The following is a 15,410-nucleotide window of genomic DNA, read 5'->3' as shown; positions in this document are numbered from 1 at the left end:
CTCTACGAGATGAAGCAGAGGTAGGTGTCCCTTCCCATGGAACACATAGAAAAGAAAAGAAAGGCACTGCGCTGTGAACAGGATTTGAACCTGTGCGGGGAGACCCCATTGGATTTCAAGTCCAACGCCTTAACCACTCGGCCATCACAGCTGACCGCTGTGCTTCCCAGCTCCCTCATCGGTGGTCATCTGTCAACTACAGCTCAGGGGCTTTCGCCTTGAATGTAAGACGAGGCTTCAGAGTGCTAACTCAGCGCAGGCGTGCAACACTCTTTGCCGTTCAGAAACGGGCAACTTTGAGCTGAGAGTTCTTGGGGGGGGGGGGGGAGGCTATTCATTCGGCGGAATAAAAACTTTCCGATGACGTTCTGCATAGATAAGATTGTTGCAACAAGGTTTTCTGCCTTTATGATGGGAGTTAGGACTCTGGTGGTGCAGCAACAGGACTTGAACTTGCAAGCATCCAGAGTTAGGAGTTTCACCAGAAGCATTTCTGCCTTTACTGTGTAGGTTGCACCTTTGCTTCATAAAGATGGAGGGAAGACTGGCCCGTACGGGGATCGAACCCGCGACCTTGGCGTTATTAGCACCACGCTCTAACCAACTGAGCTAACCGGCCACGACACGCACATCGCACGCTTTTTTTTTTCCGACATGGTTTTCCGCCTTCGGCATGGGGTGGGTTAGACCACTGCTGCATAGAGACAAAGGTCAACTGGCCCGTACGGGGATCGAACCCGCGACCTTGGCGTTATTAGCACCACGCTCTAACCAACTGAGCTAACCGGCCACGGTACGCACATCGCACGTTTTTTTTTTTTCCGACATGGTTTTCCGCCTTCGGCATGGTAGGTTAGACCACTGCTGCATAGAGACAAAATGCAGACTGGCCCGTACGGGGATCGAACCCGCGACCTTGGCGTTATTAGCACCACGCTCTAACCAACTGAGCTAACCGGCCACGGTTCACCCCCGTGCGCCTCGCTTTGTTTCCGTCTCGGCCTTTCACTCTATGGCGCATAAAGCAGCAAAGAGAATTTGGATCCGTGTGCAGAGAAGCCATTGGATTTGGCTACGGCACCTTTTTTTAAAGGTGTGATGTGGGATTTGACAGGTTGAAGAGGGCACTGTGGATGGTCTGCTGGAAAAGCAGAGAGTAAAACTCTTCCCGTTTGGACTGCAACATATCAAAGGGATGCGTAAAGGCTGAAAGAGGGTAGGATTTCTCTCCACCAGGGCCTAAAAGCCTCCGCTGTGAACAGGATTTGAACCTGTGCGGGGAGACCCCATTGGATTTCGAGTCCAACGCCTTAACCACTCGGCCATCACAGCTGCCACGCCTCCACTAGGACACGCCTTCCCACTTGGCGAATGTCTTTTGCAAATGACAGTCTAGCAGGTGCCGTTTGGAAATGACAGTTTAGGGCATGGGCCCGAACGGGGGGGAATTAAGCTACTAGAGTCTGGTTCTTCACGGCAAGGGGCAGGAATGGGGAATGTCTCTCCTTACAGCTGGTTGACTTCAATTATTGATCTCTACGAGATGAAGCAGAGGTAGGTGTCCCTTCCCATGGAACACATAGAAAAGAAAAGAAAGGCACTGCGCTGTGAACAGGATTTGAACCTGTGCGGGGAGACCCCATTGGATTTCAAGTCCAACGCCTTAACCACTCGGCCATCACAGCTGACCGCTGTGCTTCCCAGCTCCCTCATCGGTGGTCATCTGTCAACTACAGCTCAGGGGCTTTCGCCTTGAATGTAAGACGAGGCTTCAGAGTGCTAACTCAGCGCAGGCGTGCAACACTCTTTGCCGTTCAGAAACGGGCAACTTTGAGCTGAGAGTTCTTGGGGGGGGGGGAGGCTATTCATTCGGCGGAATAAAAACTTTCCGATGACGTTCTGCATAGATAAGATTGTTGCAACAAGGTTTTCTGCCTTTATGATGGGAGTTAGGACTCTGGTGGTGCAGCAACAGGACTTGAACTTGCAAGCATCCAGAGTTAGGAGTTTCACCAGAAGCATTTCTGCCTTTACTGTGTAGGTTGCACCTTTGCTTCATAAAGATGGAGGGAAGACTGGCCCGTACGGGGATCGAACCCGCGACCTTGGCGTCATTAGCACCACGCTCTAACCAACTGAGCTAACCGGCCACGACACGCACATCGCACGCTTTTTTTTTCCGACATGGTTTTCCGCCTTCGGCATGGGGTGGGTTAGACCACTGCTGCATAGAGACAAAAGGTCAACTGGCCCGTACGGGGATCGAACCCGCGACCTTGGCGTTATTAGCACCACGCTCTAACCAACTGAGCTAACCGGCCACGGTACGCACGGCGCACGTTTTTTTTTTTTCCGACATGGTTTTCCGCCTTCGGCATGGTGGGTTAGACCACTGCTGCATAGAGACAAAATGCAGACTGGCCCGTACGGGGATCGAACCCGCGACCTTGGCGTTATTAGCACCACGCTCTAACCAACTGAGCTAACCGGCCACGGTTCACCCCCGTGCGCCTCGCTTTGTTTCCGTCTCGGCCTTTCACTCTATGGCGCATAAAGCAGCAAAGAGAATTTGGATCCGTGTGCAGAGAAGCCATTGGATTTGGCTACGGCACCTTTTTTTAAAGGTGTGATGTGGGATTTGACAGGTTGAAGAGGGCACTGTGGATGGTCTGCTGGAAAAGCAGAGAGTAAAACTCTTCCCGTTTGGACTGCAACATATCAAAGGGATGCGTAAAGGCTGAAAGAGGGTAGGATTTCTCTCCACCAGGGCCTAAAAGCCTCCGCTGTGAACAGGATTTGAACCTGTGCGGGGAGACCCCATTGGATTTCGAGTCCAACGCCTTAACCACTCGGCCATCACAGCTGCCACGCCTCCACTAGGACACGCCTTCCCACTTGGCGAATGTCTTTTGCAAATGACAGTCGAGCAGGTGCCGTTTGGAAATGACAGTTTAGGGCATGGGCCCGAATGGGGGGGAATTAAGCTACTAGAGTCTGGTTCTTCACGACAAGGGGCAGGAATGGGGAATGTCTCTCCTTACAGCTGGTTGACTTCAATTATTGATCTCTACGAGATGAAGCAGAGGTAGGTGTCCCTTCCCATGGAACACATAGAAAAGAAAAGAAAGGCACTGCGCTGTGAACAGGATTTGAACCTGTGGGGGGAGACCCCATTGGATTTCAAGTCCAACGCCTTAACCACTCGGCCATCACAGCTGACCGCTGTGCTTCCCAGCTCCCTCATCGGTGGTCATCTGTCAACTACAGCTCAGGGGCTTTCGCCTTGAATGTAAGACGAGGCTTCAGAGTGCTAACTCAGCGCAGGCGTGCAACACTCTTTGCCGTTCAGAAACGGGCAACTTTGAGCTGAGAGTTCTTGGGGGGGGGGGGGGAGGCTATTCATTCGGCGGAATAAAAACTTTCCGATGACGTTCTGCATAGATAAGATTGTTGCAACAAGGTTTTCTGCCTTTATGATGGGAGTTAGGACTCTGGTGGTGCAGCAACAGGACTTGAACTTGCAAGCATCCAGAGTTAGGAGTTTCACCAGAAGCATTTCTGCCTTTACTGTGTAGGTTGCACCTTTGCTTCATAAAGATGGAGGGAAGACTGGCCCGTGTGGGGATCGAACCCGCGACCTTGGCGTTATTAGCACCACGCTCTAACCAACTGAGCTAACCGGCCACGGCAAGGGGCAGGAATGGGGAATGTCTCTCCTTACAGCTGGTTGACTTCAATTATTGATCTCTACGAGATGAAGCAGAGGTAGGTGTCCCTTCCCATGGAACACATAGAAAAGAAAAGAAAGGCACTGCGCTGTGAACAGGATTTGAACCTGTGCGGGGAGACCCCATTGGATTTCAAGTCCAACGCCTTAACCACTCGGCCATCACAGCTGACCGCTGTGCTTCCCAGCTCCCTCATCGGTGGTCATCTGTCAACTACAGCTCAGGGGCTTTCGCCTTGAATGTAAGACGAGGCTTCAGAGTGCTAACTCAGCGCAGGCGTGCAACACTCTTTGCCGTTCAGAAACGGGCAACTTTGAGCTGAGAGTTCTTGGGGGGGGGGGGGAGGCTATTCATTCGGCGGAATAAAAACTTTCCGATGACGTTCTGCATAGATAAGATTGTTGCAACAAGGTTTTCTGCCTTTATGATGGGAGTTAGGACTCTGGTGGTGCAGCAACAGGACTTGAACTTGCAAGCATCCAGAGTTAGGAGTTTCACCAGAAGCATTTCTGCCTTTACTGTGTAGGTTGCACCTTTGCTTCATAAAGATGGAGGGAAGACTGGCCCGTACGGGGATCGAACCCGCGACCTTGGCGTTATTAGCACCACGCTCTAACCAACTGAGCTAACCGGCCACGACACGCACATCGCACGATTTTTTTTTTCCGACATGGTTTTCCGCCTTCGGCATGGGGTGGGTTAGACCACTGCTGCATAGAGAAAAAGGTCAACTGGCCCGTACGGGGATCGAACCCGCGACCTTGGCGTTATTAGCACCACGCTCTAACCAACTGAGCTAACCGGCCACGGTACGCACGTCGCACGTTTTTTTTTTTCCGACATGGTTTTCCGCCTTCGGCATGGTGGGTTAGACCACTGCTGCATAGAGACAAAATGCAGACTGGCCCGTACGGGGATCGAACCCGCGACCTTGGCGTTATTAGCACCACGCTCTAACCAACTGAGCTAACCGGCCACGGTTCACCCCCGTGCGCCTCGCTTTGTTTCCGTCTCGGCCTTTCACTCTATGGCGCATAAAGCAGCAAAGAGAATTTGGATCCGTGTGCAGAGAAGCCATTGGATTTGGCTACGGCACCTTTTTTTAAAGGTGTGATGTGGGATTTGACAGGTTGAAGAGGGCACTGTGGATGGTCTGCTGGAAAAGCAGAGAGTAAAACTCTTCCCGTTTGGACTGCAACATATCAAAGGGATGCGTAAAGGCTGAAAGAGGGTAGGATTTCTCTCCACCAGGGCCTAAAAGCCTCCGCTGTGAACAGGATTTGAACCTGTGCGGGGAGACCCCATTGGATTTCGAGTCCAACGCCTTAACCACTCGGCCATCACAGCTGCCACGCCTCCACTAGGACACGCCTTCCCACTTGGCGAATGTCTTTTGCAAATGACAGTCTAGCAGGTGCCGTTTGGAAATGACAGTTTAGGGCATGGGCCCGAACGGGGGGGAATTAAGCTACTAGAGTCTGGTTCTTCACGGCAAGGGGCAGGAATGGGGAATGTCTCTCCTTACAGCTGGTTGACTTCAATTATTGATCTCTACGAGATGAAGCAGAGGTAGGTGTCCCTTCCCATGGAACACATAGAAAAGAAAAGAAAGGCACTGCGCTGTGAACAGGATTTGAACCTGTGCGGGGAGACCCCATTGGATTTCAAGTCCAACGCCTTAACCACTCGGCCATCACAGCTGACCGCTGTGCTTCCCAGCTCCCTCATCGGTGGTCATCTGTCAACTACAGCTCAGGGGCTTTCGCCTTGAATGTAAGACGAGGCTTCAGAGTGCTAACTCAGCGCAGGCGTGCAACACTCTTTGCCGTTCAGAAACGGGCAACTTTGAGCTGAGAGTTCTTGGGGGGGGGGGGAGGCTATTCATTCGGCGGAATAAAAACTTTGCGATGACGTTCTGCATAGATAAGATTGTTGCAACAAGGTTTTCTGCCTTTATGATGGGAGTTAGGACTCTGGTGGTGCAGCAACAGGACTTGAACTTGCAAGCATCCAGAGTTAGGAGTTTCACCAGAAGCATTTCTGCCTTTACTGTGTAGGTTGCACCTTTGCTTCATAAAGATGGAGGGAAGACTGGCCCGTACGGGGATCGAACCCGCGACCTTGGCGTTATTAGCACCACGCTCTAACCAACTGAGCTAACCGGCCACGACACGCACATCGCACGCTTTTTTTTTCCGACATGGTTTTCCGCCTTCGGCATGGGGTGGGTTAGACCACTGCTGCATAGAGACAAAAGGTCAACTGGCCCGTACGGGGATCGAACCCGCGACCTTGGCGTTATTAGCACCACGCTCTAACCAACTGAGCTAACCGGCCACGGTACACACGTCGCACGTTTTTTTTTTTCCGACATGGTTTTCCGCCTTCGGCATGGTGGGTTAGACCACTGCTGCATAGAGACAAAATGCAGACTGGCCCGTACGGGGATCGAACCCGCGACCTTGGCGTTATTAGCACCACGCTCTAACCAACTGAGCTAACCGGCCACGGTTCACCCTCGTGCGCCTCGCTTTGTTTCCGTCTCGGCCTTTCACTCTATGGCGCATAAAGCAGCAAAGAGAATTTGGATCCGTGTGCAGAGAAGCCATTGGATTTGGCTACGGCACCTTTTTTTAAAGGTGTGATGTGGGATTTGACAGGTTGAAGAGGGCACTGTGGATGGTCTGCTGGAAAAGCAGAGAGTAAAACTCTTCCCGTTTGGACTGCAACATATCAAAGGGATGCGTAAAGGCTGAAAGAGGGTAGGATTTCTCTCCACCAGGGCCTAAAAGCCTCTGCTGTGAACAGGATTTGAACCTGTGCGGGGAGACCCCATTGGATTTCGAGTCCAACGCCTTAACCACTCGGCCATCACAGCTGCCACGCCTCCACTAGGACACGCCTTCCCACTTGGCGAATGTCTTTTGCAAATGACAGTCTAGCAGGTGCCGTTTGGAAATGACAGTTTAGGGCATGGGCCCGAACGGGGGGGAATTAAGCTACTAGAGTCTGGTTCTTCACGGCAAGGGGCAGGAATGGGGAATGTCTCTCCTTACAGCTGGTTGACTTCAATTATTGATCTCTACGAGATGAAGCAGAGGTAGGTGTCCCTTCCCATGGAACACATAGAAAAGAAAAGAAAGGCACTGCGCTGTGAACAGGATTTGAACCTGTGCGGGGAGACCCCATTGGATTTCAAGTCCAACGCCTTAACCACTCGGCCATCACAGCTGACCGCTGTGCTTCCCAGCTCCCTCATCGGTGGTCATCTGTCAACTACAGCTCAGGGGCTTTCGCCTTGAATGTAAGACGAGGCTTCAGAGTGCTAACTCAGCGCAGGCGTGCAACACTCTTTGCCGTTCAGAAACGGGCAACTTTGAGCTGAGAGTTCTTGGGGGGGGGGGGGAGGCTATTCATTCGGCGGAATAAAAACTTTCCGATGACGTTCTGCATAGATAAAATTGTTGCAACAAGGTTTTCTGCCTTTATGATGGGAGTTAGGACTCTGGTAGTGCAGCAACAGGACTTGAACTTGCAAGCATCCAGAGTTAGGAGTTTCACCAGAAGCATTTCTGCCTTTACTGTGTAGGTTGCACCTTTGCTTCATAAAGATGGAGGGAAGACTGGCCCGTACGGGGATCGAACCCGCGACCTTGGCGTTATTAGCACCACGCTCTAACCAACTGAGCTAACCGGCCACGACACGCACATCGCACGCTTTTTTTTTCCGACATGGTTTTCCGCCTTCGGCATGGGGTGGGTTAGACCACTGCTGCATAGAGACAAAAGGTCAACTGGCCCGTACGGGGATCGAACCCGCGACCTTGGCGTTATTAGCACCACGCTCTAACCAACTGAGCTAACCGGCCACGGTACGCACGTTGCACGTTTTTTTTTTTTCCGACATGGTTTTCCGCCTTCGGCATGGTGGGTTAGACCACTGCTGCATAGAGACAAAATGCAGACTGGCCCGTACGGGGATCGAACCCGCGACCTTGGCGTTATTAGCACCACGCTCTAACCAACTGAGCTAACCGGCCACGGTTCACCCCCGTGCGCCTCGCTTTGTTTCCGTCTCGGCCTTTCACTCTATGGCGCATAAAGCAGCAAAGAGAATTTGGATCCGTGTGCAGAGAAGCCATTGGATTTGGCTACGGCACCTTTTTTTAAAGGTGTGATGTGGGATTTGACAGGTTGAAGAGGGCACTGTGGATGGTCTGCTGGAAAAGCAGAGAGTAAAACTCTTCCCGTTTGGACTGCAACATATCAAAGGGATGCGTAAAGGCTGAAAGAGGGTAGGATTTCTCTCCACCAGGGCCTAAAAGCCTCCGCTGTGAACAGGATTTGAACCTGTGCGGGGAGACCCCATTGGATTTCAAGTCCAACGCCTTAACCACTCGGCCATCACAGCTGACCGCTGTGCTTCCCAGCTCCCTCATCGGTGGTCATCTGTCAACTACAGCTCAGGGGCTTCGCCTTGAATGTAAGACGAGGCTTCAGAGTGCTAACTCAGCGCAGGCGTGCAACACTCTTTGCCGTTCAGAAACGGGCAACTTTGAGCTGAGAGTTCTTGGGGGGGGGGGGAGGCTATTCATTCGGCGGAATAAAAACTTTCCGATGACGTTCTGCATAGATAAGATTGTTGCAACAAGGTTTTCTGCCTTTATGATGGGAGTTAGGACCCTGGTGGTGCAGCAACAGGACTTGAACTTGCAAGCATCCAGAGTTAGGAGTTTCACCAGAAGCATTTCTGCCTTTACTGTGTAGGTTGCACCTTTGCTTCATAAAGATGGAGGAAAGACTGGCCCGTACGGGGATCGAACCCGCGACCTTGGCGTTATTAGCACCACGCTCTAACCAACTGAGCTAACCGGCCACGACACGCACATCGCACGCTTTTTTTTTCCGACATGGTTTTCCGCCTTCGGCATGGGGTGGGTTAGACCACTGCTGCATAGAGACAAAAGGTCAACTGGCCCGTACGGGGATCGAACCCGCGACCTTGGCGTTATTAGCACCACGCTCTAACCAACTGAGCTAACCGGCCACGGTACGCACGGCGCACGTTTTTTTTTTTTCCGACATGGTTTTCCGCCTTCGGCATGGTGGGTTAGACCACTGCTGCATAGAGACAAAATGCAGACTGGCCCGTACGGGGATCGAACCCGCGACCTTGGCGTTATTAGCACCACGCTCTAACCAACTAAGCTAACCGGCCACGGTTCACCCCCGTGCGCCTCGCTTTGTTTCCGTCTCGGCCTTTCACTCTATGGCGCATAAAGCAGCAAAGAGAATTTGGATCCGTGTGCAGAGAAGCCATTGGATTTGGCTACGGCACCTTTTTTTAAAGGTGTGATGTGGGATTTGACAGGTTGAAGAGGGCACTGTGGATGGTCTGCTGGAAAAGCAGAGAGTAAAACTCTTCCCGTTTGGACTGCAACATATCAAAGGGATGCGTAAAGGCTGAAAGAGGGTAGGATTTCTCTCCACCAGGGCCTAAAAGCCTCCGCTGTGAACAGGATTTGAACCTGTGCGGGGAGACCCCATTGGATTTCGAGTCCAACGCCTTAACCACTCGGCCATCACAGCTGCCACGCCTCCACTAGGACACGCCTTCCCACTTGGCGAATGTCTTTTGCAAATGACAGTCTAGCAGGTGCCGTTTGGAAATGACAGTTTAGGGCATGGGCCCGAACGGGGGGGAATTAAGCTACTAGAGTCTGGTTCTTCACGGCAAGGGGCAGGAATGGGGAATGTCTCTCCTTACAGCTGGTTGACTTCAATTATTGATCTCTACGAGATGAAGCAGAGGTAGGGGTCCCTTCCCATGGAACACATAGAAAAGAAAAGAAAGGCACTGCGCTGTGAACAGGATTTGAACCTGTGCGGGGAGACCCCGTTGGATTTCAAGTCCAACGCCTTAACCACTCGGCCATCACAGCTGACCGCTGTGCTTCCCAGCTCCCTCATCGGTGGTCATCTGTCAACTACAGCTCAGGGGCTTCGCCTTGAATGTAAGACGAGGCTTCAGAGTGCTAACTCAGCGCAGGCGTGCAACACTCTTTGCCGTTCAGAAACGGGCAACTTTGAGCTGAGAGTTCTTGGGGGGGGGGGAGGCTATTCATTCGGCGGAATAAAAACTTTCCGATGACGTTCTGCATAGATAAGATTGTTGCAACAAGGTTTTCTGCCTTTATGATGGGAGTTAGGACTCTGGTGGTGCAGCAACAGGACTTGAACTTGCAAGCATCCAGAGTTAGGAGTTTCACCAGAAGCATTTCTGCCTTTACTGTGTAGGTTGCACCTTTGCTCATAAACATGGAGGGAAGACTGGCCCGTACGGGGATCGAACCCGCGACCTTGGCGTTATTAGCACCACGCTCTAACCAACTGAGCTAACCGGCCACGACACGCACATCGCACGCTTTTTTTTTCTGACATGGTTTTCCGCCTTCGGCATGGGGTGGGTTAGACCACTGCTGCATAGAGACAAAAGGTCAACTCGCCCGTACGGGGATCGAACCCGCGACCTTGGCGTTATTAGCACCACGCTCTAACCAACTGAGCTAACCGGCCACGGTACGCACGTCGCACGTTTTTTTTTTTCCGACATGGTTTTCCGCCTTCGGCATGGTGGGTTAGACCACTGCTGCATAGAGACAAAATGCAGACTGGCCCGTGCGGGGATCGAACCCGCGACCTTGGCGTTATTAGCACCACGCTCTAACCAACTGAGCTAACCGGCCACGGTTCACCCCCGTGCGCCTCGCTTTGTTTCCGTCTCGGCCTTTCACTCTATGGCGCATAAAGCAGCAAAGAGAATTTGGATCCGTGTGCAGAGAAGCCATTGGATTTGGCTACGGCACCTTTTTTTAAAGGTGTGATGTGGGATTTGACAGGTTGAAGAGGGCACTGTGGATGGTCTGCTGGAAAAGCAGAGAGTAAAACTCTTCCCGTTTGGACTGCAACATATCAAAGGGATGCGTAAAGGCTGAAAGAGGGTAGGATTTCTCTCCACCAGGGCCTAAAAGCCTCCGCTGTGAACAGGATTTGAACCTGTGCGGGGAGACCCCATTGGATTTCGAGTCCAACGCCTTAACCACTCGGCCATCACAGCTGCTACGCCTCCACTAGGACACGCCTTCCCACTTGGCGAATGTCTTTTGCAAATGACAGTCTAGCAGGTGCCGTTTGGAAATGACAGTTTAGGGCATGGGCCCGAACGGGGGGAATTAAGCTACTAGAGTCTGGTTCTTCACGGCAAGGGGCAGGAATGGGGAATGTCTCTCCTTACAGCTGGTTGACTTCAATTATTGATCTCTACGAGATGAAGCAGAGGTAGGTGTCCCTTCCCATGGAACACATAGAAAAGAAAAGAAAGGCACTGCGCTGTGAACAGGATTTGAACCTGTGCGGGGAGACCCCATTGGATTTCAAGTCCAACGCCTTAACCACTCGGCCATCACAGCTGACCGCTGTGCTTCCCAGCTCCCTCATCGGTGGTCATCTGTCAACTACAGCTCAGGGGCTTCGCCTTGAATGTAAGACGAGGCTTCAGAGTGCTAACTCAGCGCAGGCGTGCAACACTCTTCGCCTTTCAGAAACGGGCAACTTTGAGCTGAGAGTTCTTGGGGGGGGGGGGGGGGGGGGGAGGCTATTCATTCGGCGGAATAAAAACTTTCCGACGACGTTCTGCATAGATAAGATTGTTGCAACAAGGTTTTCTGCCTTTATGATGGGAGTTAGGACTCTGGTGGTGCAGTAACAGGACTTGAACTGGCAAGCATCCAGAGTTAGGAGTTTCACCAGAAGCATTTCTGCCTTTACTGTGTAGGTTGCACCTTTGCTTCATAAAGATGGAGGGAAGACTGGCCCGTACGGGGATCGAACCCGCGACCTTGGCGTTATTAGCACCACGCTCTAACCAACTGAGCTAACCGGCCACGACACGCACATCGCACGCTTTTTTTTTCCGACATGGTTTTCCGCCTTCGGCATGGGGTGGGTTAGACCACTGCTGCATAGAGACAAAAGGTCAACTGGCCCGTACGGGGATCGAACCCGCGACCTTGGCGTTATTAGCACCACGCTCTAACCAACTGAGCTAACCGGCCACGGTACGCACGTCGCACGTTTTTTTTTTTTCCGACATGGTTTTCCGCCTTCGGCATGGTGGGTTAGACCACTGCTGCATAGAGACGAAATGCAGACTGGCCCGTACGGGGATCGAACCCGCGACCTTGGCGTTATTAGCACCACGCTCTAACCAACTGAGCTAACCGGCCACGGTTCACCCCCGTGCGCCTCGCTTTGTTTCCGTCTCGGCCTTTCACTCTATGGCGCATAAAGCAGCAAAGAGAATTTGGATCCGTGTGCAGAGAAGCCATTGGATTTGGCTACGGCACCTTTTTTTAAAGGTGTGATGTGGGATTTGACAGGTTGAAGAGGGCACTGTGGATGGTCTGCTGGAAAAGCAGAGAGTAAAACTCTTCCCGTTTGGACTGCAACATATCAAAGGGATGCGTAAAGGCTGAAAGAGGGTAGGATTTCTCTCCACCAGGGCCTAAAAGCCTCCGCTGTGAGCAGGATTTGAACCTGTGCGGGGAGACCCCATTGGATTTCGAGTCCAACGCCTTAACCACTCGGCCATCACAGCTGCCACGCCTCCACTAGGACACGCCTTCCCACTTGGCGAATGTCTTTTGCAAATGACAGTCTAGCAGGTGCCGTTTGGAAATGACAGTTTAGGGCATGGGCCCGAACGGGGGGGAATTAAGCTACTGGAGTCTGGTTCTTCAAGGCAAGGGGCAGGAATGGGGAATGTCTCTCCTTACAGCTGGTTGACTTCAATTATTGATCTCTACGAGATGAAGCAGAGGTAGGTGTCCCTTCCCATGGAACACATAGAAAAGAAAAGAAAGGCACTGCGCTGTGAACAGGATTTGAACCTGTGCGGGGAGACCCCATTGGATTTCAAGTCCAACGCCTTAACCACTCGGCCATCACAGCTGACCGCTGTGCTTCCCAGCTCCCTCATCGGTGGTCATCTGTCAACTACAGCTCAGGGGCTTCGCCTTGAATGTAAGACGAGGCTTCAGAGTGCTAACTCAGCGCAGGCGTGCAACACTCTTTGCCGTTCAGAAACGGGCAACTTTGAGCTGAGAGTTCTTGGGGGGGGGGGGGGGGAGGCTATTCATTCGGCGGAATAAAAACTTTCCGATGACGTTCTGCATAGATAAGATTGTTGCAACAAGGTTTTCTGCCTTTATGATGGGAGTTAGGACTCTGGTGGTGCAGCAACAGGACTTGAACTTGCAAGCATCCAGAGTTAGGAGTTTCACCAGAAGCATTTCTGCCTTTACTGTGTAGGTTGCACCTTTGCTTCATAAAGATGGAGGGAAGACTGGCCCGTACGGGGATCGAACCCGCGACCTTGGCGTTATTAGCACCACGCTCTAACCAACTGAGCTAACCGGCCACGACACGCACATCGCACGCTTTTTTTTTCCGACATGGTTTTCCGCCTTCGGCATGGGGTGGGTTAGACCACTGCTGCATAGAGACAAAAGGTCAACTGGCCCGTACGGGGATCGAACCCGCGACCTTGGCGTTATTAGCACCACGCTCTAACCAACTGAGCTAACCGGCCACGGTACGCACGTCGCACGTCGCACGTTTTTTTTTTTCCGACATGGTTTTCCGCCTTCGGCATGGTGGGTTAGACCACTGCTGCATAGAGACGAAATGCAGACTGGCCCGTACGGGGATCGAACCCGCGACCTTGGCGTTATTAGCACCACGCTCTAACCAACTGAGCTAACCGGCCACGGTTCACCCCCGTGCGCCTCGCTTTGTTTCCGTCTCGGCCTTTCACTCTATGGCGCATAAAGCAGCAAAGAGAATTTGGATCCGTGTGCAGAGAAGCCATTGGATTTGGCTACGGCACCTTTTTTTAAAGGTGTGATGTGGGATTTGACAGGTTGAAGAGGGCACTGTGGATGGTCTGCTGGAAAAGCAGAGAGTAAAACTCTTCCCGTTTGGACTGCAACATATCAAAGGGATGCGTAAAGGCTGAAAGAGGGTAGGATTTCTCTCCACCAGGGCTAAAAGCCTCCGCTGTGAACAGGATTTGAACCTGTGCGGGGAGACCCCATTGGATTTCGAGTCCAACGCCTTAACCAATCGGCCATCACAGCTGCCACGCCTCCACTAGGACACGCCTTCCCACTTGGCGAATGTCTTTTGCAAATGACAGTCTAGCAGGTGCCGTTTGGAAATGACAGTTTAGGGCATGGGCCCGAACGGGGGGGAATTAAGCTACTGGAGTCTGGTTCTTCAAGGCAAGGGGCAGGAATGGGGAATGTCTCTCCTTACAGCTGGTTGACTTCAATTATTGATCTCTACGAGATGAAGCAGAGGTAGGTGTCCCTTCCCATGGAACACATAGAAAAGAAAAGAAAGGCACTGCGCTGTGAACAGGATTTGAACCTGTGCGGGGAGACCCCATTGGATTTCAAGTCCAACGCCTTAACCACTCGGCCATCACAGCTGACCGCTGTGCTTCCCAGCTCCCTCATCGGTGGTCATCTGTCAACTACAGCTCAGGGGCTTCGCCTTGAATGTAAGACGAGGCTTCAGAGTGCTAACTCAGCGCAGGCGTGCAAACACTCTTTGCCGTTCAGAAACCGGGCAACTTTGAGCTGAGAGTTCTTGGGGGGGGGGGGGGGGGAGGCTATTCATTCGGCGGAATAAAAAACTTTCCGATGACGTTCTGCATAGATAAGATTGTTGCAACAAGGTTTTCTGCCTTTATGATGGGAGTTAGGACTCTGGTGGTGCAGCAACAGGACTTGAACTTGCAAGCATCCAGAGTTAGGAGTTTCACCAGAAGCATTTCTGCCTTTACTGTATAGGTTGCACCTTTGCTTCATAAAGATGGAGGGAAGACTGGCCCGTACGGGATCGAACCCGCGACCTTGGCGTTATTAGCACCACGCTCTAACCAACTGAGCTAACCGGCCACGACACGCACATCGCACGCTTTTTTTTTCGACATGGTTTTCCGCCTTCGGCATGGGGTGGGTTAGACCACTGCTGCATAGAGACAAAAGGTCAACTGGCCCGTACGGGGATCGAACCCGCGACCTTGGCGTTATTAGCACCACGCTCTAACCAACTGAGCTAACCGGCCACGGTACGCACATCGCACGTTTTTTTTTTTCCGACATGGTTTTCCGCCTTCGGCATGGTGGGTTAGACCACTGCTGCATAGAGACAAAATGCAGACTGGCCCGTACGGGGATCGAACCCGCGACCTTGGCGTTATTAGCACCACGCTCTAACCAACTGAGCTAACCGGCCACGGTTCACCCCCGTGCGCCTCGCTTTGTTTCCGTCTCGGCCTTTCACTCTATGGCGCATAAAGCAGCAAAGAGAATTTGGATCCGTGTGCAGAGAAGCCATTGGATTTGGCTACGGCACCTTTTTTTAAAGGTGTGATGTGGGATTTGACAGGTTGAAGAGGGCACTGTGGATGGTCTGCTGGAAAAGCAGAGAGTAAAACTCTTCCCGTTTGGACTGCAACATATCAAAGGGATGCGTAAAGGCTGAAAGAGGGTAGGATTTCTCTCCACCAGGGCCTAAAAGCCTCCGCTGTGAACAGGATTTGAACCTGTGCGGGGA

The 15,410-nt window shown here is 52.2% G+C and overlaps 45 non-coding genes across 45 annotated transcripts; all 45 read right to left on the bottom strand.

Annotated features, from left to right (window-relative positions):
* Positions 1-69: 69 nt before the first annotated feature.
* TRNAS-UGA (transfer RNA serine (anticodon UGA)) lies at positions 70-151 on the bottom strand. Its single transcript has one exon. It is a non-coding gene; the product is annotated as a tRNA-Ser (tRNA).
* Positions 152-545: 394 nt separating this feature from the next.
* On the bottom strand, positions 546-619 carry TRNAI-AAU (transfer RNA isoleucine (anticodon AAU)). Its single transcript has one exon. It is a non-coding gene; the product is annotated as a tRNA-Ile (tRNA).
* Positions 620-716: 97 nt separating this feature from the next.
* On the bottom strand, positions 717-790 carry TRNAI-AAU (transfer RNA isoleucine (anticodon AAU)). The gene has a single exon. It is a non-coding gene; the product is annotated as a tRNA-Ile (tRNA).
* A 97-nt stretch (positions 791-887) lies between these two features.
* Positions 888-961, bottom strand: TRNAI-AAU (transfer RNA isoleucine (anticodon AAU)). Its single transcript has one exon. It is a non-coding gene; the product is annotated as a tRNA-Ile (tRNA).
* Positions 962-1,250: 289 nt separating this feature from the next.
* On the bottom strand, positions 1,251-1,332 carry TRNAS-CGA (transfer RNA serine (anticodon CGA)). Its single transcript has one exon. It is a non-coding gene; the product is annotated as a tRNA-Ser (tRNA).
* Positions 1,333-1,603: 271 nt separating this feature from the next.
* TRNAS-UGA (transfer RNA serine (anticodon UGA)) lies at positions 1,604-1,685 on the bottom strand. The gene has a single exon. It is a non-coding gene; the product is annotated as a tRNA-Ser (tRNA).
* Positions 1,686-2,247: 562 nt separating this feature from the next.
* On the bottom strand, positions 2,248-2,321 carry TRNAI-AAU (transfer RNA isoleucine (anticodon AAU)). Its single transcript has one exon. It is a non-coding gene; the product is annotated as a tRNA-Ile (tRNA).
* A 97-nt stretch (positions 2,322-2,418) lies between these two features.
* On the bottom strand, positions 2,419-2,492 carry TRNAI-AAU (transfer RNA isoleucine (anticodon AAU)). Its single transcript has one exon. It is a non-coding gene; the product is annotated as a tRNA-Ile (tRNA).
* A 289-nt stretch (positions 2,493-2,781) lies between these two features.
* Positions 2,782-2,863, bottom strand: TRNAS-CGA (transfer RNA serine (anticodon CGA)). The gene has a single exon. It is a non-coding gene; the product is annotated as a tRNA-Ser (tRNA).
* A 271-nt stretch (positions 2,864-3,134) lies between these two features.
* Positions 3,135-3,216, bottom strand: TRNAS-UGA (transfer RNA serine (anticodon UGA)). Its single transcript has one exon. It is a non-coding gene; the product is annotated as a tRNA-Ser (tRNA).
* A 598-nt stretch (positions 3,217-3,814) lies between these two features.
* Positions 3,815-3,896, bottom strand: TRNAS-UGA (transfer RNA serine (anticodon UGA)). Its single transcript has one exon. It is a non-coding gene; the product is annotated as a tRNA-Ser (tRNA).
* A 393-nt stretch (positions 3,897-4,289) lies between these two features.
* On the bottom strand, positions 4,290-4,363 carry TRNAI-AAU (transfer RNA isoleucine (anticodon AAU)). Its single transcript has one exon. It is a non-coding gene; the product is annotated as a tRNA-Ile (tRNA).
* Positions 4,364-4,460: 97 nt separating this feature from the next.
* Positions 4,461-4,534, bottom strand: TRNAI-AAU (transfer RNA isoleucine (anticodon AAU)). The gene has a single exon. It is a non-coding gene; the product is annotated as a tRNA-Ile (tRNA).
* A 96-nt stretch (positions 4,535-4,630) lies between these two features.
* Positions 4,631-4,704, bottom strand: TRNAI-AAU (transfer RNA isoleucine (anticodon AAU)). Its single transcript has one exon. It is a non-coding gene; the product is annotated as a tRNA-Ile (tRNA).
* Positions 4,705-4,993: 289 nt separating this feature from the next.
* Positions 4,994-5,075, bottom strand: TRNAS-CGA (transfer RNA serine (anticodon CGA)). Its single transcript has one exon. It is a non-coding gene; the product is annotated as a tRNA-Ser (tRNA).
* Positions 5,076-5,346: 271 nt separating this feature from the next.
* Positions 5,347-5,428, bottom strand: TRNAS-UGA (transfer RNA serine (anticodon UGA)). Its single transcript has one exon. It is a non-coding gene; the product is annotated as a tRNA-Ser (tRNA).
* A 392-nt stretch (positions 5,429-5,820) lies between these two features.
* On the bottom strand, positions 5,821-5,894 carry TRNAI-AAU (transfer RNA isoleucine (anticodon AAU)). Its single transcript has one exon. It is a non-coding gene; the product is annotated as a tRNA-Ile (tRNA).
* Positions 5,895-5,991: 97 nt separating this feature from the next.
* TRNAI-AAU (transfer RNA isoleucine (anticodon AAU)) lies at positions 5,992-6,065 on the bottom strand. Its single transcript has one exon. It is a non-coding gene; the product is annotated as a tRNA-Ile (tRNA).
* Positions 6,066-6,161: 96 nt separating this feature from the next.
* On the bottom strand, positions 6,162-6,235 carry TRNAI-AAU (transfer RNA isoleucine (anticodon AAU)). Its single transcript has one exon. It is a non-coding gene; the product is annotated as a tRNA-Ile (tRNA).
* Positions 6,236-6,524: 289 nt separating this feature from the next.
* TRNAS-CGA (transfer RNA serine (anticodon CGA)) lies at positions 6,525-6,606 on the bottom strand. The gene has a single exon. It is a non-coding gene; the product is annotated as a tRNA-Ser (tRNA).
* A 271-nt stretch (positions 6,607-6,877) lies between these two features.
* On the bottom strand, positions 6,878-6,959 carry TRNAS-UGA (transfer RNA serine (anticodon UGA)). The gene has a single exon. It is a non-coding gene; the product is annotated as a tRNA-Ser (tRNA).
* A 393-nt stretch (positions 6,960-7,352) lies between these two features.
* Positions 7,353-7,426, bottom strand: TRNAI-AAU (transfer RNA isoleucine (anticodon AAU)). Its single transcript has one exon. It is a non-coding gene; the product is annotated as a tRNA-Ile (tRNA).
* A 97-nt stretch (positions 7,427-7,523) lies between these two features.
* On the bottom strand, positions 7,524-7,597 carry TRNAI-AAU (transfer RNA isoleucine (anticodon AAU)). The gene has a single exon. It is a non-coding gene; the product is annotated as a tRNA-Ile (tRNA).
* A 97-nt stretch (positions 7,598-7,694) lies between these two features.
* Positions 7,695-7,768, bottom strand: TRNAI-AAU (transfer RNA isoleucine (anticodon AAU)). The gene has a single exon. It is a non-coding gene; the product is annotated as a tRNA-Ile (tRNA).
* Positions 7,769-8,057: 289 nt separating this feature from the next.
* On the bottom strand, positions 8,058-8,139 carry TRNAS-UGA (transfer RNA serine (anticodon UGA)). Its single transcript has one exon. It is a non-coding gene; the product is annotated as a tRNA-Ser (tRNA).
* A 391-nt stretch (positions 8,140-8,530) lies between these two features.
* TRNAI-AAU (transfer RNA isoleucine (anticodon AAU)) lies at positions 8,531-8,604 on the bottom strand. Its single transcript has one exon. It is a non-coding gene; the product is annotated as a tRNA-Ile (tRNA).
* Positions 8,605-8,701: 97 nt separating this feature from the next.
* TRNAI-AAU (transfer RNA isoleucine (anticodon AAU)) lies at positions 8,702-8,775 on the bottom strand. Its single transcript has one exon. It is a non-coding gene; the product is annotated as a tRNA-Ile (tRNA).
* A 460-nt stretch (positions 8,776-9,235) lies between these two features.
* On the bottom strand, positions 9,236-9,317 carry TRNAS-CGA (transfer RNA serine (anticodon CGA)). Its single transcript has one exon. It is a non-coding gene; the product is annotated as a tRNA-Ser (tRNA).
* Positions 9,318-9,588: 271 nt separating this feature from the next.
* Positions 9,589-9,670, bottom strand: TRNAS-UGA (transfer RNA serine (anticodon UGA)). The gene has a single exon. It is a non-coding gene; the product is annotated as a tRNA-Ser (tRNA).
* A 389-nt stretch (positions 9,671-10,059) lies between these two features.
* TRNAI-AAU (transfer RNA isoleucine (anticodon AAU)) lies at positions 10,060-10,133 on the bottom strand. Its single transcript has one exon. It is a non-coding gene; the product is annotated as a tRNA-Ile (tRNA).
* Positions 10,134-10,400: 267 nt separating this feature from the next.
* TRNAI-AAU (transfer RNA isoleucine (anticodon AAU)) lies at positions 10,401-10,474 on the bottom strand. The gene has a single exon. It is a non-coding gene; the product is annotated as a tRNA-Ile (tRNA).
* Positions 10,475-10,763: 289 nt separating this feature from the next.
* On the bottom strand, positions 10,764-10,845 carry TRNAS-CGA (transfer RNA serine (anticodon CGA)). Its single transcript has one exon. It is a non-coding gene; the product is annotated as a tRNA-Ser (tRNA).
* Positions 10,846-11,115: 270 nt separating this feature from the next.
* On the bottom strand, positions 11,116-11,197 carry TRNAS-UGA (transfer RNA serine (anticodon UGA)). Its single transcript has one exon. It is a non-coding gene; the product is annotated as a tRNA-Ser (tRNA).
* A 400-nt stretch (positions 11,198-11,597) lies between these two features.
* On the bottom strand, positions 11,598-11,671 carry TRNAI-AAU (transfer RNA isoleucine (anticodon AAU)). The gene has a single exon. It is a non-coding gene; the product is annotated as a tRNA-Ile (tRNA).
* A 97-nt stretch (positions 11,672-11,768) lies between these two features.
* On the bottom strand, positions 11,769-11,842 carry TRNAI-AAU (transfer RNA isoleucine (anticodon AAU)). Its single transcript has one exon. It is a non-coding gene; the product is annotated as a tRNA-Ile (tRNA).
* Positions 11,843-11,939: 97 nt separating this feature from the next.
* TRNAI-AAU (transfer RNA isoleucine (anticodon AAU)) lies at positions 11,940-12,013 on the bottom strand. Its single transcript has one exon. It is a non-coding gene; the product is annotated as a tRNA-Ile (tRNA).
* Positions 12,014-12,302: 289 nt separating this feature from the next.
* On the bottom strand, positions 12,303-12,384 carry TRNAS-CGA (transfer RNA serine (anticodon CGA)). Its single transcript has one exon. It is a non-coding gene; the product is annotated as a tRNA-Ser (tRNA).
* A 271-nt stretch (positions 12,385-12,655) lies between these two features.
* Positions 12,656-12,737, bottom strand: TRNAS-UGA (transfer RNA serine (anticodon UGA)). Its single transcript has one exon. It is a non-coding gene; the product is annotated as a tRNA-Ser (tRNA).
* A 395-nt stretch (positions 12,738-13,132) lies between these two features.
* Positions 13,133-13,206, bottom strand: TRNAI-AAU (transfer RNA isoleucine (anticodon AAU)). Its single transcript has one exon. It is a non-coding gene; the product is annotated as a tRNA-Ile (tRNA).
* A 97-nt stretch (positions 13,207-13,303) lies between these two features.
* TRNAI-AAU (transfer RNA isoleucine (anticodon AAU)) lies at positions 13,304-13,377 on the bottom strand. Its single transcript has one exon. It is a non-coding gene; the product is annotated as a tRNA-Ile (tRNA).
* A 103-nt stretch (positions 13,378-13,480) lies between these two features.
* TRNAI-AAU (transfer RNA isoleucine (anticodon AAU)) lies at positions 13,481-13,554 on the bottom strand. Its single transcript has one exon. It is a non-coding gene; the product is annotated as a tRNA-Ile (tRNA).
* Positions 13,555-13,842: 288 nt separating this feature from the next.
* Positions 13,843-13,924, bottom strand: TRNAS-CGA (transfer RNA serine (anticodon CGA)). The gene has a single exon. It is a non-coding gene; the product is annotated as a tRNA-Ser (tRNA).
* A 271-nt stretch (positions 13,925-14,195) lies between these two features.
* TRNAS-UGA (transfer RNA serine (anticodon UGA)) lies at positions 14,196-14,277 on the bottom strand. Its single transcript has one exon. It is a non-coding gene; the product is annotated as a tRNA-Ser (tRNA).
* Positions 14,278-14,845: 568 nt separating this feature from the next.
* On the bottom strand, positions 14,846-14,919 carry TRNAI-AAU (transfer RNA isoleucine (anticodon AAU)). The gene has a single exon. It is a non-coding gene; the product is annotated as a tRNA-Ile (tRNA).
* A 96-nt stretch (positions 14,920-15,015) lies between these two features.
* Positions 15,016-15,089, bottom strand: TRNAI-AAU (transfer RNA isoleucine (anticodon AAU)). Its single transcript has one exon. It is a non-coding gene; the product is annotated as a tRNA-Ile (tRNA).
* Positions 15,090-15,410: the final 321 nt, after the last annotated feature.

The sequence above is a fragment of the Dendropsophus ebraccatus genome, chromosome 1 (genome assembly GCF_027789765.1).
Source record: "Dendropsophus ebraccatus isolate aDenEbr1 chromosome 1, aDenEbr1.pat, whole genome shotgun sequence".
Taxonomy (NCBI): Eukaryota; Metazoa; Chordata; class Amphibia; order Anura; family Hylidae; genus Dendropsophus; species Dendropsophus ebraccatus.
The sequence above is the reverse complement of the archived record's forward strand: the minus strand, read 5'-3'. Positions and strand labels throughout refer to the sequence as shown.